The sequence below is a fragment of the Macaca thibetana genome, chromosome 4 (genome assembly GCF_024542745.1).
Source record: "Macaca thibetana thibetana isolate TM-01 chromosome 4, ASM2454274v1, whole genome shotgun sequence".
NCBI classification, from domain to species: Eukaryota; Metazoa; Chordata; class Mammalia; order Primates; family Cercopithecidae; genus Macaca; species Macaca thibetana.
Genome location: NC_065581.1, coordinates 87,234,672 through 87,253,332, shown reverse-complemented (window position 1 = coordinate 87,253,332; position 18,661 = coordinate 87,234,672). Strand labels below are relative to the sequence as shown.

The 18,661-nt window shown below is 38.8% G+C and overlaps 1 protein-coding gene across 7 annotated transcripts in view; it reads left to right on the top strand.

Moving 5' to 3' along the window:
- Positions 1–18,661, top strand: part of BACH2 (BTB domain and CNC homolog 2) — a 643,272-nt gene that overhangs the window by 322,685 nt on the left and 301,926 nt on the right. Inside the window, exon 1 of one of the 7 annotated variants that reach the window (XM_050788078.1) lies at positions 1,140–18,661. This exon is cut by the window's right edge and continues 14,166 nt beyond it. The exons of the other annotated variants lie outside the window; for them this stretch is intronic. The gene's annotated coding sequence lies outside the window, so the exon portion shown is untranslated. Of the gene's footprint in view, positions 1–1,139 lie in introns of those variants that run through there. 7 annotated transcript variants of the gene reach the window in all.

Below are 18,661 nucleotides of genomic sequence, written 5' to 3'. Positions count from 1 at the left end.
ATTTGGCTGGAGGGAAAAGCTGTGTGGCACCAAGTTGTGTGAATCTTTGTATTGCTAAATAAGGATACCCGGGCAGTCTTAAAACTGGTGCCTTATGTTATGTGAACTTTAAGCTATTGTGATGTTCATGTTTGCTCAGGCTGGCTACTGCAGCTTTCTTACAACATAGTGCTGCTCAGACCGTGGTTGAAAGTTTGATGCTAATAAGCACAGTGTATTTGAACATAGTCAATTCTAAAAAATATTTTGTTTTCTTTCTTCCTTCCTTCTCCTTTCCTTTCTTCTTTCTGTCTTGAAATCTGTGGATTGAACTTTCCCACCCCTGGAAAAACAACTCAGAAAGTATACCCTGTGTCACTACTGTCATCTTCCTTTATCAGTGCAGGTTTATAGAAAGTGTTCTCATATCATCCTGAATCATTTCTACAAACTATAGAACAAAATTAACTTTCCATTACAATCCTAACAATTGTAATAAATGCTCCTATTAGAAGCTTTTACTCCCATCCTGTGAGGTATATCATGCTGAGGGGAAAGTTGCATCTTCATTAGTCACCCATGACTTACTCCAGGTGTTACCCTCTAAGTTAGGAAGAGAGAGGGCAAAATACCCTGGTGACACATATGTTTTTTAAGGGAAAAAATTCTGAAAGCAAAAGGGTTTTCTCTTTTTTTAGATGACTAGCAAAAGGGTGTTGATTAAGATGTGTCAAGCAGGTGCTGGGGTATGTGCTAAACTATTTAATGGTTTTCAGAGTACCGAGTGGCTATTTTTAAATTTTTCTATAGCATTCTCAGTTAAGCTGCTGGATGAAAAGTACAAAGGGCTAAAAATATTTACAGTTTCAGTAATGTCTGTTTTAAAAGAAACCATCCTCGTCTATGGCCATACCACCCTGAACGTGCTTGATCTTGTCTAAAAGAAACCATCCTGTGTGATTTTTCTTTTTTTCCATTTGAAGGAAAAGAATATTATGGCTTACAGAGAAGTGGTTGAAGCAGTTTGTTCAACACTGAGGTTTTTAGGAAAAAATGACCATCAAAAGGACAGTAAGTTGGGTTACAAATCATCAGGATTTTAAAAAACAATGAAGACAGTCATTATTCCTTTTACTATATTATTATTACTATTTTTGTATTATTAACTGTAGTTCCAACTGAAAATAATATTATCTTTGAAATTTTTTGTATGGAGTTAGGAGACAAGTTGCTGGTATCAGATTACTTGGGCTATATCTCAGCTCTATCCCTTGGATTTGTGATCCTGGATAAATTGTTTAATCTCTTTGTGCCTCAGTGTACCTGTCTGTAAAATAGCAATAATAATAGTGCCTGCCTGCTAAGGTTGTTATGGTTAAATGAGATGATGCTCTGCTTAACATGGTAAGTACTCAGTAAATGTTGGCTATGCTTATTTTTTTCATTTTAAAAAGTTTGTGGTTAAATGAACACATATCATTTATTCTCTTAACCATGTTTGAGTATATAGCTCAGTAATACTAGCTATATTTACATTGTAGTGTAACATCTTTAGAATTTTTCATCTGGCAAAACTGAGATTTTATTATATTTTAAAAGCTCATTTTCCTTCAGAGTCAGTTACACAGCTGTGTGGACATAACACAGGAATGCAAGCACCATTGGGACAGGGAGTTTAAACTCTTCTCTTTACTGCTGTATCAAAAGTGCCAAGATGAGTGTCTGGCCCATAACAGGGCTCAATCAATATCTGCCGAATGAATGAATGAATGAACAGTGAGTCTTCATTTGACAAACTAGATGTGTGTTTGAAAATTATTTCTTAAATGCTAAATCCATTTTTATGACTGATTTTAAGTATACATGGAAAGCTGACTCCTTTTGGAGGGCAAAGTGATTTCTAAAACAACTGTTTCGTAATTATTTACCAGTTCTGGCTTTGGTAGGTCAATTTTTCTTAATCTGGAAAAAAAATAGTATCCTTAGCGTAGATAGCAGAAGGAAAGAGGATATGTTAGATGATTTGCCCAAAATTTAAACAGGATTCACTTTTTAAATTCAAGCCTTTTTACTTTGATTCAGATCTGGTCACCAGACTTACTTTTTCCTTAAGGCATATATGAATCATCTTGTTCTTTCATTCAGAAATCAAAAGTTCAGGCCTAGATCAGTATTTACCAAAACTGGTGGAACACTACCTTTCCACTAAGAGTGCATTACCTGTTTTTGGGTCTTTGAAAAGAATGTCAGCTGAACATGGTCTGGAAGTGGCCAAAACTCTGTGGGTGGGGAGAAAGGAAGAAATAACCTGTCTCCTATTTAAAAACCTACCACCTATTAAATAAATGGCAGTCTTGTTCTGTGGAGTATTCATGGTTTATCTATTCTGATGAACAAATACAAATTCTTGATTGGGTTTTCTTGCTTCTGGGTAAAATGCTTAGTGTTACTTTATGTCAATCTTAGATTTTGTTTTATTTTGTTTTTGAGACAGGATCTCGCTCTGTCAACCAGGCTAGAGTGCAGTAGTGGAATCATGGTTCATGGCAGCCTCAATAGCTCCCTGGGCTCAGGTGATTCCCTCACATCAGCCTCCCAAGTAGTTGAGACTATAGGCACGCACCACTACATCCCGCTTATTTTTGTATTTGTAGTAGAGACAGGGGGTCTCACCATGTTGCTCAGGCTGGTCTCAAACTCCTGGACTCGAGTGATCTGCCCACTTTGGCCTCCCAAAGTACTGGGATTACAGGCATGAGCTACCGCACCTGGCCTGTTTTTATGATATGTATTGAAATGCTCCAATAGCATTTTATTTTTATTTAACATTGCTGTTAGGTAGTAGGCACAAAATGTGTCTTATGCCAAAGTTTACTTCTTTCTGCCAAGGAAAGGGTACTCTGCCTCCTGGACTTCGCAGTTATGGAAGGAAGATGACAGGAATCTACATCATCTGCCAGGATTTTTATGGGGCCACATCACATACAGTGCCTGCCTGTAACTAAGAGCAAGAGCACCTCTCTCCTTTCAGCTGATGTTGGGCAAACCCTCACTCTGCTCCCATGGCAAAGACAGTCACTCATCTTCCAAACTGTGGTATCTTGAGTCATTTCCATTATGACTTGTCTTCTGAAAAGTGATAAAGGGAAATGATCTTACCTAGTCATTTTTTCCCATGCTACACGACAAAGTTTATCTCTGAATCAGAGAGCATAAATCTCTCTTGCCTCTCTGAGATAATAAAATATTTTTATATTTAAATTCTCTGTTAACAGGAAAATGTATAAAACCTTCCCAAATGTTTAACTCCTTCTTTTGATTCTATACCTACGTAGGTTTTTATTTGCATTAGAAACCAAATAAAAGACCGTTTCATGGTCTGTGCCTTTGGGACAGTGAAGCAGCCAATTCATTTATTCTTCATCTGCCCTGCCATGGCTTCCTATTGCACTAAGCATCCAGCCTCCTCCTTGGAGTTGGTGGGACTCTGCTGACCTGGCCCCAGCCAGGCTCTCTGGCCTCATGCAGCCATTTTCCCTTTATTGACCCTGTACCACCACTGTGACCAGGTACACCAGGCTCTTCCTGAGGCTACTTCTCTCCCTGAAATGCCACCCCACCTCCCACTTTTTATTTTTCTACCTCTTGTTCATCCTTCACTTGGATTTTAACATCACATCCTCTGAGAAGCCTTCCCTGATCTCCACCCTTAATGAGCACCACCCAGTTGTCCATACTTTCCTTTCTCCTTTCTTTCCTAGCCTTTATTAGAATTTTAATTTCATATTTGCCCATGCATTTGTTTCTTTAATAGTTTTCTCTCCCATTAGTCTATGAGCCCATTAGGGATCATGGCTATTTTGACTGCTGTATATAATATCCACTTCCTAGCAAGCAGGACATACTCGAGGAATAGTTACTGAATAATCATTTAAAAATTTTTTTATTAAGTAAAAAGTATCAGTATCTAGTTCTAAGAATGTGCAGTTCTATCAGGAGTGTTCAGTACTGAAAAAACAACAGCAAATTAGTTAATTGGTTGATTTCACAAACATTTGTTGAGAGTTGACAGTACACTATGATGTGTTGTTCTAGGTGCTGAGTACATGTGGATGGGATGTTGCCTGGCTTTGCAGAGGTCTCACCTAGGGTAGATAGCAAAGAGACACAAAGAGCAGTAAAATTAGTGCCTTTCTCTCAAGGAGCATATTTATTCATTCATGTAACAAATATTTGTTGAGCACCTATGATATATTCTAAGCTAGAACGTACTTGAATATAATGAGTATAACATATAAGAGAGTAAAATTAATCTCTAAGAAAGATTCAGAATGCCGTAGGGGTGAAGATTAAGAAATACTGTCCGATTAGGGACATCAGAGAGCATCCTGGATAAAACAGAGACCGAAGTGCTACTCGAAGAATGGGTAGAACTTTGACAGCTGAAGCTATGAGGGAGGAAATTCTAGGCATGGGAACCCACTTGGGTGAAGGCATGGAAATAGGAAAACATTTCAGGGATAGCTATTAACCCTTTTTAACTGAAGCATAGGGTGGATGATGGTGAATAAGAAGAAATCAGACTGAAAAAGTAGGTAGAGGCTATACTTTAGCGGAGTGAAGAATTCCTCTAAGTTTAGAAAAAAATGATTTTAATTATCATAAGTAAGGCAATAATGGTACTGATATTGCTGTTTGGTAGCCCGGAAGAAAATGATGCTTGTGACTTGGTACAGTGGCTCACACTTGCAATTCTAGCACTTTGGGAGATTGAGGTGGGAGGATTGCTTGAGGCCAGGAGTTCAAGACCAGCCTGGGCAGCATAACTAGATCCCATCTCAAAAAAAAAAAAAAAAAAAAAAAAAAAAAAAAAAAAACATTGTACATGGTGGTGCATGCTTGTAGTACCCAGCTACTAAGGAGGTTGAAACAGGAGGATCACTTGAGCCCAGGAGTTGGAGACTGCAGTGAGCTATGATGACCACTGCACTCCAGCCTGGGTGAGACCCCATCTCTACAAAAAAAAAAAAAAAGAAGAAGAAGAAGAAGAAGAAAGAAATTGGTACTTGTTTGAATATATTACATGCCACATGTACTGCAACAGTCCTCTCCAAATGAGAATATAGAGTTTCATCCTTGTAAACTGTAGTCATGTTCCTGTTATCGTAGTAGTTAGTATGCAGGTCAATAATTTATATGTGGTCTTTAGCTTTGTCTTTATCATAAAACAGCAAAAACAGTACCCTGACATTTGAAGGGTTTTTTTTCACATTTGTGATATCAAAAACTTGATTCTTAACAGGTATCCTAAATTTACAAATATGTTTTTCATGCATATTTTAAGGAAATTTTCATAGGAATTTAACGTCAGGTTTCTTTTGAATACTTCCACATACTGTACCTAACAATTTTAGTGTAAAGTTTCATTTTCCTTATCAAATTCTACATAACTGAGACATTGGTGTTTTAGCCAAGGTACCCTGCTTTATGGAGTATCTGTGTTCCTAGAAAATTTGTTTTGAAATATGATTTTGTAAATCAGATTGTATGGTAATATACTTGGTGACCTTTGCTTAAAATCACCTTAAAATAAATCCATTCCTATTATCTAATTCATATTTATAAATCTTAATTTTAATATGTACTCATTTTTCTTGAATTGGGGGTAATTCTGCAAATAATAAACAAGGTAAATGATTTTTTTTGTTGTTGCCAGTTTGTACTAAGAGAACATGTTATTTTGTTTCAGGTGAATGTATGTGTGTTAATACACTGCACTACATTATACATCAATAGGGAGGAATATAACGTGTTTTTCTTTTGTATGGAAATTTGTTGAAACTTATCTTAAAAAGTTTTCAGCAGCAATTGAAGGATGAGCCTGAGGTTTTCTGATTAGTTGGAGAATATTGTTCTCAGTAGACAACAGTAAGAATAAAAGTGGAAAAATTATATCTAAAATAGATGTTTTATAACTTTCAGAAGATGTCTCCGTTTTACACATTACACTTAAAAAAGTACAGTAATCAACTCTGCTTTATAACTGTTTTGTGAAGATTATTTAAAGGTCAAGGGAGTATAGTAGAGGTACGGAAAAACAGAATAAAATTGGAACCCTAGAGTTTATGTGCATTTAGGTTAATTTTGACTTAATGGCTTCTGGCTCTCACCATTCTGGGTTGAGTTCATTGTGTTCCAGCAATAGTCACTCAGACCCAGCTTGCCACGTTATCAGTCCAACTTAACTTCTGCCACATCCCACTCCTCCTCCCTTGATAGCTTCTCTAGCTGACACCCTTTCCAGCCCTTTGTGCTGCATTCCTCTGGCACTGCCAGCCTCCTGTCATGGAAGGAGAGTCTGGGCCTGAGACCTCTGGAGAAAATTCCTGGAGAGCAAGTTTTCATAGATTTTTTGTCCAACTTTTTTCTGTTTCCACCCTGTTGAAAATATTTTAATCCAAATAGGAAAAATTTTTAAATTCAGACTTCTCGTTTCAAATTCAGATTATTTCTGATCACCTCACAGCTAGTTCTTGAAGTTCATCTTTGCACAAACAGAGCTAACTGAACTACTGAATGATGTAAATGAACATGTAAAAGCTATATTTACCTACTTAAGAAATTGCCTTTAGCCAGTTTAGAAATGTCTGCTTCCTTTTTTGTTTTTAAATTTAAAAAATTCTTCAGAGATGGGATCTCGCTCTGTCAACCAGGTTGGAGTGCAGTGCCACCATCACAGTTCACTGGCTACCTCAGCCTCTGGGGTAGTTGGGACTACAGGTGTGTGCCACAACACCCGGATAATTGTTTTAAATTTTCTTGTTAGAAACAGAGTCTCTCTATGTTGCCCCGACTGGTCTTGAACTCCTGACCTCAAGTGATCCTCCTGCCTTGGCCTCCAAAAGTACTGAGATTACAGGTGTGAGCCACTGAGCCTGGCTGAAGTGTCCACTTACTTTTAAAAACGAATTGTATTTTAAGGAAGAGTTTGCAATGCTTAAATAATTTTCATCAGTTTACTTAAAAACTACTAAAGCCTTTTTTTTTTTCGAGACAGAATCTCACTCTGTCGCCCAGGCTGGAGTGCAGTGGCGTGATCTCAGCTCACCGTAACCTCTGCCTCCCGAGTTCAAGCGATACTCTCCCACCTCAGCCTCCTGAGTAGCTGGGATTACAGGCGCCTGCCACCACACCCAGCTAATTTTTGTGTGTGTTTTTAGTAGAGACAGGGTTTCACCATGTTGGCCAGACTGGTCTCGAACTCCTGACCTCAGGTGATCTGCCCACCTCGGCCTCCCAAAGTGCTGGGATTACAGGCGTGAGCCACCACACCTGGCTAAAACCTATTTTTAAAGCATAATTTATATTAGGTATTGTTAATCCTTCATGGTTCTTGTGTGGTTAATTTCAGCAGCTTATTAAGGAAGATGGTTGGAGTTAGAAAGGCCCATGAGGGTGATTGATGGCTCAGAGAGGGGCGATAGAAGCAGCTTTTAGGGAGGAGTCAAGTGCAGTAGGTAAACATGGGATGTGCCAGATATGATACCAGACAGTGGTCCCCATAGCACAGGCAGCAAGTGTGAGGCACAGCCCAGAGCACATGTACATGAGTATTTGTGTGTCTGTGTGTGTGCTGGGGGAGGCTGGAAAGGGGGTAGTTGCTGTCAGGTGAGCAATATACCCAAATGGAGACCCCAGAAGCAACTGATACTAGTCTATCCAAGTAGGCAGCAGTGTCTATCCATGAGAATGTTGGGCCCAGCCATTATCCAAGGATTCTAGACCAGATTCTGGAGAGATCACAGCAGAGTTTCTGCTTGACTTCACTGAGCTTCAGTGTTTGAATCTGTAAAATGGAAGCAGTAATAGTAATTACCTCAAGGGGTTATTTTGATGGCTAATTGAAAACATGTATGTGAAACTCTTGAATAGCATCTGGTACATAGTAAGTATTTAGTAAATGTTAGCTATTACTGTATTACATGAAATTGGGAAGACAGTATTTCTTTTTAAATGTCCTATAAATAGCTGGGTGCAGTGGCTCATGCCTGTAATCCCAGCACTTTGGGAGGCTGAGGCAGGCGGATTGCTTGAGGTCAGGAGTTCAAGATCAGCCTGGCCAACATGGTGAAACCCCATCCCTACTAAAATTGCAAAAATTAGCTGGGTGTGGTGGCAAATGCCTGTAATCCCAGCTACTCAGGAGGCTGAGGCATGAGAATCATTTGAACCCAGGAGATGGAGGTTGCAGTAAGCTGAGATCATGCCACTGCACTCCAGCCTGGGCAACAGAGCAAGACTCTGTCTCCCAAAAATAAAAAATGAATGTCCTATAACTGAAGTTTATTTCTCCTCAATTGAGCTATTCCAGTCAATGAAATTTTACTGCATTTTTAGGTAGATGCCTTCTAGTGGTTTTCTTCCCACAGGGATGTGGGGGCGAGGTGGGGAACTGTTCAGGTAGTAGACCTGTTCATGAGGAAAAAAAGCTGTTTAAATGCTGAGAAAAGGATGCTAGCTTTTTTGGATCCATCATCATTTTTGCCAAATTCATAGAATTTTTGGCCAATGGTGTCAAACTTTAAAATTCATAGGAAAAAGAGATTCCGTAATTACTCTGTAATATTAGGGAGGGTGTAGAAATAAGGAATGAACATTATGTAAAGACCATAATGCTAGTCAAAAAATGTTCCCAATGGAAAATAATGTTTCTTTCTGCCTCCAGGACAAAACTTTTATGATCTAAAGGCAAAACAATAACAAAAACAACAGCAACAAAAACCAGCCTAACAATACCAAGTGGTTTTCATTGTCATGATCATTAAACATTTTCTCCAAAGTCTCAACTACAGTTTGTTGAGGTTTCATTGAAAATTATACTAAAACAAATTTGTTTAAAAGTAAAATGGAGTTATTGGCATCACAAAGATCATAGTCACCTTCTTAAGTACTGCATAATCTTTAATGACTATAAAGGATTTTAAAGACGATCCTTGCGACTAGTTATTAATACATTTTCTTGAGGCTGTAGAAATCAGATAATTTGGGCCAGGCACAGTGGTTCACGCCTGTAATCCCTGCACTTTGGGAGGCTGAGGCGGGTGGATCACCTGAGGTTGGGAGTTCAAGGCCAGCCTGACCAACATGGAGAAACCCTGTCTCTACTAAAAATAAATAAATAAATAAATAAATAAATAGCCAGGCATGGTGGCACATGCCTGTAATCCCAGCGACTCAGGAGGCTGAAACAGGAGAATCACTTGAACCTGGGAGGCGGAGGTTGCAGTGAGCCAAGATCACGCCATTGCACTCCAGCCTGGGCAACAAGAGCTAAACTCCACCTCAAAAAACAAAAAACAACAACAAAAAAATAGACATCAGATAATTTGCCCAAAGTCAACAGCCAGGACTCCTGAATGTTTTAATCATATTATCTTACAAATTTAGTTAGAACCTGAAAGTTAAGTGTCCTTCACTTAGCATAAATAATGCACTGGTCACATTGTATAGATATTAATAAGTTACACTTTAGTAGATGGATTTTTAAATATTAAAAATGATAGATTGGTACAACTACTTTGAAAGTTTGGCAGCTTCTTATAAAGCTCAAGATAGGCTTAACATACAGTTCAGCAACTATGCATCTAGATGTTTACCCAAACGAGTTGAAAATTTATGTCCACAGAAGAACCTGCATGCGAATGTTGATAGCAGCTTTATTTATAATTGTCAAAAACTGGAAGCAACTAAGGGGTCCTTCATTAGATGAATTGATAAACTGTGGTACATCCAGATAATGGAGTATTATTCAGCACTAAAAAGAAATGAGCAATGAAGCCACAGAAAGACACAAAGAAACCTTAAATGCATATTGCTAAGTGAAAGAAGCCAGTCTGGAAAGGCTACATACTGTACGATTTAAACTATGGAAAAGGCAGAAGTCAAAACCATAGAGACAGTAAAAAGATCGGTAGTTGCTAGGAGCGCAGGGAAGAAGGACAGGATGAATAGGTGGAGCACAGTGGATTTTAAGGGCTGTGACACTATTCTGTATGATATTGTAATGGTGGATAGATAGGTGTGTCAAAATCCATACAACTGTGTAACAGTGAACTGTTACGTAAACTATATTGACTATTATGACTGGTTAATCATATATCATTGGCTCATTAATTATAACAGATGTACCATACTTGTGCAAGGTGGTTAATAATAGGGGAAACTTGGGGAAGAGGGAACTTTCTGCTTAGTTTTTCTGTAAACCTAAAACTGCTCTAAAAATAGAGTCTACTAATTTAAAAAAAAAATAAAAACAGGATAGATCGTAGCTTAGAAAAAAAACAGTACTCCAAGACAAAACAAACAAAAACCCTCATATAATGTCTTTTATATAATATCTCCCACCTTATTTCTCTAGTTGTTTTTTAATTTTTTTTCATTTATGTTTTATCTCATCAACCTTTAGTAACAGGCAGTTAAAAAAGCAGGTTGGCAACTTCCTGTGGCATACATTTCAAGTTGTGAGCGGAGATGCCCACCACGTGACTGGCAGGTGTCCCTCTCCCTGGCCACACCCTGTCCCTCTTTTCTACGTACCCTAGCTTTAGTTGTCTCCTACCTTGCTTTTGACAACAGACAGGGTAAAAATGTGGGCTTGTGGCCATTGTGCTAAATGTTTCATTTCTATGTATTTTTTAATCCTTACAGCAATTCTCATTTTGTAGATGAGGAAATGAGAGCACTGGAAGAGAGGAAATTCCTACCCATGCAGTCTGATCCTCTGACTGTTAGGCTAATGTGAACACACATGACTCTCTGTCCCAGCCTGCCCCCTGTTGAGTAGGTGGGAAGGGGAGCCATTTGGAGGACTTGGTCCCAGTCTAGGTGCTATTTAAGTGAGCGGTTGATTTTAGCTGTGGTGAATACCACCACCCCACAGGCTAGTGTCTGCCATTGAGAAGTATCATCTTGTCATTTTCAATCCATTAAGTGATACATTATCACATTATTATTATACATATATATTATACTATATATTATCTGGAAACCATATAACTATAATTTTAGTCAACTTTTTTTTTTTTTTTGAGACAAAGAGTCTTGCTCTGTCGCCCAGGCTGGAGTGCAGTGGTGTGGTCTCGGCTCGCTGCAACCTCTGCCTTCTGAGTTCAAGCGATTCTCCTGCTGCAGCCTCCCGAGTAGCTGGGGACTACAGGTGTGTGCCAGCACGCCCGGCTAATTTTTTCTATACTTTTAAAAAGTCAACTCTTAATTTCTAGCCTCATATTGAAAAGTGATAGGGTTCAAAAGTAATATCTATTGGCTTTGGAAATAATATTATATTTAGTATCATATTTAATGGACATTAGCAGATTTAGCTGCTTAATAATGGCTGGAGGCCATTTTGGCTGGAGGCAGTATTAACCTTTGGTTGCTGTCTTGTGGCCTGCAGATGTTTGTAATGCAAGAGATAGGAACTTGATCCCTAGGAGAGTAAAGCTAAGGTTCACTCTAAGAAAGCCACAAAGCAGACAGTCTACATGTTGAGGATTAAATGTTGATTTTACGTGGGTCATCATTTTTTAAAGTCCATTCACCTTATTTTGTGATGAATATTTAAGATTTTGAAGTACATCTCCTTTTATTTGCTTTGTAGTTCTTGTAAGGAAGAATTCCCATTATAGTGGGGCTGGGGAGATAACTATTATTTTTCCTTACCATTGTTTTCTTAATATAAAGCAGACAATAGCAGGATATTTAATGAAATACGTCATGAATTTAATCCTAGACCAAAGCAAAGTATTTTCAAGGTATTTAAAAAATTTATTTTCACATAGATTATATTAAAATTCATATCATTTAAGTTAAAATTTTTTAGACAGTTTACTTGAAACATAAAACATTCTTCACTGATGTTAGAATTACTTTGTAAGCTATTTTGCATTTCTTAGGAGGCAAAATAAGTTTTCAGAAGGATTAACATGTGTTAAACTTTTTAATATTTCATAAAAAGATAGTGTTGGAAAAATGCAGTATTTTTTCATTTACTTCCAAATGTCTTGTATTAAACTTTTTTTGACCTAGTAGATGACTAGTACAAATAGAACTTTTAAAGATTAGGATATACCTGCTACTTGTAAGGTGAATTTTTTAAATGTTCAATTCAAATAATAAAATACATCTATTTTTGTATTTTCTGTAACAATATAAAAGTAGTTCTCAGATTTCTTTTTCTATAAGATGAATTTTTGTATCTTTACTTGGCAAGTCTGAAATAGTGGTGGTTCTGGGGTTGATTCATGTATTCGTTTTTCCCACTGTCTGACTAATTCTCATATGTGGTTTTAATTTTTTAATAGCAAATATATATTTTCTATGTAAATAGTCAGCGTGTGTGTGTGTGTGTGTGTGTGTGTTCCCCCCCTCCTTACTATGGAGATTGTGCATATCAGTGCGGAGCTTGGGGAAAACAGAAAAACATGACCTTTGATCCCTCCAGAGATAACATAATCTCTTAGTCATATAAAGATAAGGTCCATCTCTTAGTCATATAGACAAGATTTATATCTTAGTCATATATGGCTATATACATAAATATGTGCATATTGCCAGAGATTATTAAAGCATGTACATGCATATGTAAATAATTTTTAAAATTAAAGAGAACCCTATAACACCTTACAGGGTGGCTATGTTCTTTTAAGGTTTCGTGGGGACCTCACTGTAATTCTAGAGCCAGCACCTGGCTCGGGTTCACCCATGACATTTTCAGCTGATCTTTCGCGTGTTTTCTAGTTGACCTTCAAACAGAAAGTTCATAGCCTCTTCTCAGCTGGTAATGTGATTTACTTCTTATGTCTGGGAAGTCAAGACTGTTGCTGAATTCATTGTTTTAAGGGGATTGAAGTCCTTGGTTTAATGCCAGGACGTTCCCAGCTGACAGAAAACTAAATCCGCCAACCCTAATTTCAAAGATTACCAGATTTGTGGCTCATGGACATCTTAGATCCTAGGTCGAGCAACTCTTAGGCTGTTCCTGGAACACCACGTACATATGGGGTTGTGTATTGATTTTAATTCAAGTATCATTTTAGCATTGATTGGCAAACACCCTAGTGGCTTTCAGTCAGAAAAATTTGGTGCAGCAACTAACCTGCTGCTGCTTCTGACTTAAAGTCAGTATTTGAATTAATGGTTGTTTAACTGCAATTTTGACTCTGTGTTAAAATGTATACTTTTTCTTAATTTTCAAAATAGGAAGTGAGGTGTGCTCTTCAGGTTCTCGGGCTCCCAGCAGGGAGGTTATGAAATATAAATGCAAGGAGACACTGGATGAGCGCCACACAAGGCAGTATCACGGCTCACTCCCCCAAGAAGGAAGCACGTCATCATTTCTTACGCCGTGAGAAAGAGCCATCCTGTCACAGGAAAATGAGATTGAAGAATTAGTCTGATTAAAAACAAATTACCAGAGTTGCTGTTCAGTTAGCTGGCCTGCAGAACATTAGCAGCTGTGGTTGGAAAGCCATCAGGAGTTTCTCTCAAGCAAGACCAAGCTGGTTTCCTTCGATTCCTGTCTTGTGCCCCAGCCTGTTTTATGCCTTTACTACCCTCACTTTAGCTTTTTCCCGGTATGAAACAATGGCAAGGTAGAGGAAGAGTTTATAAATTCATTCTTACTAGGAGTGAGATTTTTTCTTTATAGATAATAGTAATCTAAAAGTAGAAGTAGTGTAAATAATTCTTACAGCAGATAATTCAATTGGACATCAGCAGTTGTGCTATCTGTATATGCAAATACTCTAAGAAATTTAATATTTTATCAAAAGGCACAATTCCAAAAATGAAATCTAATGACTTGTTTCTATGGTAACCACTATTGAAATATGTCTAGCCAGTGTGTGTCTTCCCATAATTTTTCTCTGAGAGTTTCAGGGAGTTCATTAAATTTGCTTTCCCAACATAGATAGATGATCGATCAATCGATAGAGATAACAGATACATTTTTCCCCCTAATGGAGATATGAGACTATTACAAAATTCTCTTTAGCTTCATATAGAGTATGACTTCATTCTTAGACATGAATATATTTGGCTCAGGGACAAGCCTATTGTTTTATAAATTTAGTTTAAACCAGTAATAAAGCCAGGTTAGTAATAATTTCTAAAACAAGAGATTAATCTTGCTTCATAAATGTTTTCTGGTATTTATATATGGAACTGTTGGATTGCACACACATTGATTTCTAGGATGACCAATGTCCTTTTAAAATTGAAATTCATTTGCTGTTCCTTTGAGACCTTGTTCGATTTCTTTATTGCTCGTCCACCATTGTCTTTGTTATCCACCAGGACCTTGAGTGTCCGTCCACCTTGATGGAGTTCTGACCTGGATTTGATCAACACCCCTTTGTGACCTTTCTTCCTTGTCAGAGGTTGTGTGCTACAAATACAATGAAAGTCACAATTTATTTATTCAGAGATCTTGACGTTTCCCAGCAGGTTCATTCGGAAAAGCTGACTACAATGTTTCCAGAAATACAGAAGAGATTCCATTGCATTTTACATTTAAGAGAAAGTAAATTATTGGTTTGTTTTGGTAAATTTTTCACCAATCTCAAGGCCTGTCATGTCACAAAACAAACAGATGTGGTCAGATATTCTAGTGATATAAGTGTGCTCTCGCCGTGAGTATTAACATTATGGCAGGGTTCATGGAATTTTTCTGGTTACATTCAAAGGGAAAACATTTTGTAAAGTAAAGTGGCAGGAAATAGATACTGAGGAAATAAAACTACACTGGGTCTGACAACCTGGGACTTTCATTTAGTCTACGAAGTTGACAGACTAGGATGTCTCTGAACCTGTTAGATATGGTTGGTCATAATAACATTTAATTGTTCGTTGAGGAGGGAAAACTATTTAACTTAAGGGCCCTTCCTCTGTACTTTCAAGCTCTCTCAGACTTCCCAAATAAGAGCACTGAGTCGGGCGCAGTGGTTCACACCTGTAATCCCAGCATTTTGGGAGGCCGAGGCGGGCAGATCATGAGTTGAGGAGATCGAGACCATCCTGGCTAACATGGTGAAACCCCATCTTTACTAAAAATACAAAAAATTAGCCGGGTGTGGTGGCAGGCTCTTGTATTCCCAGCTACTCGGGAGGCTGAGGCAGGAGAGTCACTTGAACCCAGTGTTCTCACAGATCTCACTTGAGTGCAGTGAGCCGAGATCGCACCACTGCACTCCAGCCTGGGTGACAGACAGAGACTCTGCCTCAAGAAAAATAAATAAATAAAAGCACTGACCCTCCTGAGTCCTGGAGAATGGGTTTGCACAATTTCACAGTGGAATCATGGACATAGTATAAGTGTGTGTAGTTTTCCATTTTAATTTGTAGTCTCAATTCTTTCGAGAAGTAGCTGAACAGTGAGAGGCACAGTTTTCTGAACAGTGAGCTAAAGTAGGGTAGCTTCATGCAATCAGTGGTTTCATTTCCTGGAATCCCACAGACTCTCTTGTTTGCTTCCTCCTCTATTGCTCTGTGTTCAGGCTTTACCATTTCTATTCTGGACAAACACAGCAAACTCTTTACCTGCCTCCTGCTTTGCACATATGGCCAGCCCCTTGGTTCACCTTCCATACTGCCAACCAAATGTTCTTTCTAAAGGCAAAACTAAACATCATGGCATGACTTTGCTTAAAATCTTCTGAACACTTCTCTTCCTTTGCAAGGCGTCTAAATCCCAGAGTGTCTCAGACCTATGTATCTTTCCAGTCTACTCTTTCTGTGCCCTGTGTAAGCTGTTGGCTTCCCAAGTGCTTTGTGCTAATTGCGTGAACTCTTTCTGGGTCCCACCCTGCAGGCCTGAGCTCCCTCTTGGCTCAGGTATGTCTGTGGCCTGGCATACCATTTCTAATCGTTCATTGACGTACCTTCCTGACTAAACTCTTAAAAGCATTTTGAGCACTGTTTCTTGCTTGTTTTTGCTTAACAAATACCGAGCCCAGCACATGGCACCTAGGTGGTGCTCAATAAATGTTGGTTATAGGAGTGAATAAATGAATGAAGGAATGAGTTAGTGTTTATATCACACAGGAAGCAGAGATGAAGGAGACACTGCATTTAGTTAGTAAAACAGACTTGAGCTGCAATTAACAGATTTCAACAAGAGTGAGGCTGGTTGGTTGCTGGGTGGTCCCCATAAGGACATAGCCCTGGTGAATAGCCACAGGACCAAAATCAGTTTTATTAGTTCTTTTAGAGAGATGTGACTTGCAAGAATTGACTTATAGTTACATTTATGGGAGATTAATTCATAATTGATATGCTCATGTATTCCTTGACAATGAAAAGAGGAAGGCCAGGCAGCACAACTGACATGGGTCATTTGCTCAGGCCACATCCTGCTGGTAAGTAAGTTCATTCAGGAGGCCCAATATTAGAGCTTACTAAATTCTAATATGAGTAAATGCATCCTTTCTAATTGTCTCCAAGGGATTGTCCATCAAGCTGGATTACCCAGAAGAATGATTGTTTTCTTTTCCTGTTTAAAAATGTTCTTAAATAAATAAAAGTTTTTTGGAGACAGGGTCTCACTGTGTTGCCCAGGCTCAAACTCCTTGGCTCAAAGGATCCTCTTTGCCTCCACCTCCCGGGTAGCTGGGACTACAGGCTTGTGCCACAGTCCCTGACTTTTTTAGTTGAAGGGCATTTCTCTATAGAACACTGACTTCTACACAGTCCTTAACAGCCATCAAAACAGTTCTACCTTTTTAATAATAATGGCTAATTCTTTTTTTATTTTTTTTTCTTATTATTATACTTTAAGTTCTAGGGTACATGTGCATAACGTTTGTTACATATGTATACTTGTGCCATGTTGCTGTGCTGCACCCATCAACTCGTCAGCACCCATTGGCTAATTCTTGAATGTTTACTGTGTTGGGCACTGTTCTAAATGCTTTGTCTGCTTTGACTTAATCTTCACAACCCTATGATGTAATTACTATTATTAGCTCTGTTTTTATAGACTGGGAAACCGAGAGCAAAGATGTTAAGTGATTTATCTCTGTTCTAAGGGGTGCTGGAATTTGAACCTATGCAGCTCTACTCAATACCTTTGCTTTTAACCACACACTGATCTTCCTTTCTATGAATGCAACCAGCATTTCTTGGGTTTGCTTTGTGTGAATTCGTTTAATTCTCCTAGCAACTTCTGCAAATTAGGTGTGAAATCTCTTTTGCTTGCAACCAAAAAAAAAAAGTCTTGGTTTTTTGGTTGCAAGCAACAGACTAAAGCGAAAAAGATTTTACCATGTCCTATACCTGAGCTATCTTTGGGTCAGGTTGCTGACTATGATGATGGGTGCCCCAGTTGGTGTGGGGAGGGACAACTTTTCACAAAGGAAGAGGAGCCAATGATGGAGAAACAAAATCACATGAAGAGGTGGAAGTTTAAATGACTTGCCCAAGGTCACCCAGCTAGTGAGTGCCAAAGGTGGGATTTGGCCCTAGGCTGCCTCCAGCACCATCTGGGTTCACTCTGATTTGAATGGACCCTTTGCAAACTGTACATCCTGCTGCTGCTGTTCTTTCGTCAGCAGGTTATGCTATCATAACCATAACATGTATCATTTACTTTATTCCATTCTGGTTCTAAGGATACACTGTGACCACCTTCCGTGAACCTGGCTGTTTCCCAAATGTAGTGCACATTGTTTTACTTAATTCTAAACTATCTTTTAGGATAGTTACATAAACAGTTTAGTTCATCTAAAATTTTAACTAAAATTTGTAGTGCTTTCCACTTCTGAAAGTGACCTTTTTTTCTGACCTGGCCGCAAATTCTGGAGAAGTCTTGACTGAAGCTCTGTGAGCAGACCAGAGCTTTTTCAGGTTAAGGTTTATGCAAAACATTGACCTTCGTGGAAATTTTGATTCTTGATCACTTGGGTAAGCAAGTAAGTTCATGGAAATGCCCATCTATTCACTGTCACCTCACAGCCCTACTGTACAGGTCCTTGCTGGGGAGCATGCTCTCTGGAAGGTGGCTTATACTTTGCGCTTCTGAATCTGTTTGTGAGGAAGTGACAGTATTTTTCCGCACTTGCACCACTGACTGAAGCGCTGATCCTTGATGTGTTTAGTTTTTACCTGTGCTCATCTCTACATCAAAAACAGAGGAAGCCACAGGAAATTGCTGCCTGTATTTCCAGGAAACTTAACTACATCATCGGCTCCCCAATCCGCACAACCCCGAAGACCCCAGTGCTGGCTTCAGGGTTGCTGATGCGGGTGGTGATAAGGGGCTGGGAGTGTTCTCATCCTGTTCCTCTGCCAGTGAAAGCCCAGAAGAGACGAAGGGCTCTTCAGACTAACAGGAAGACCCTGAGTCTGGTTCTATAAGCACTCAGTCTCTGAACATGCAGACAGTGTGGGTGAAGTGAGGGATAATTCTGTCCCAAGGCTGGTGGTCTTCTTTCTTTCTGCCCAGGTGTGCTGTCTTGTCCCTGGTCCATAGGGCTGTGGCTGGCATTCTCTCTGATCACAGAAAATTGAAATGATCCTGGGAAAATTGTCACATGAGCCTGCCTGTGGATGGGGTCAGGAGAGATAAAAACCATAGGTTTTACACTGGCCACCAGTAGTTCTTTAAAGAATTATAATAACATAATTGTAA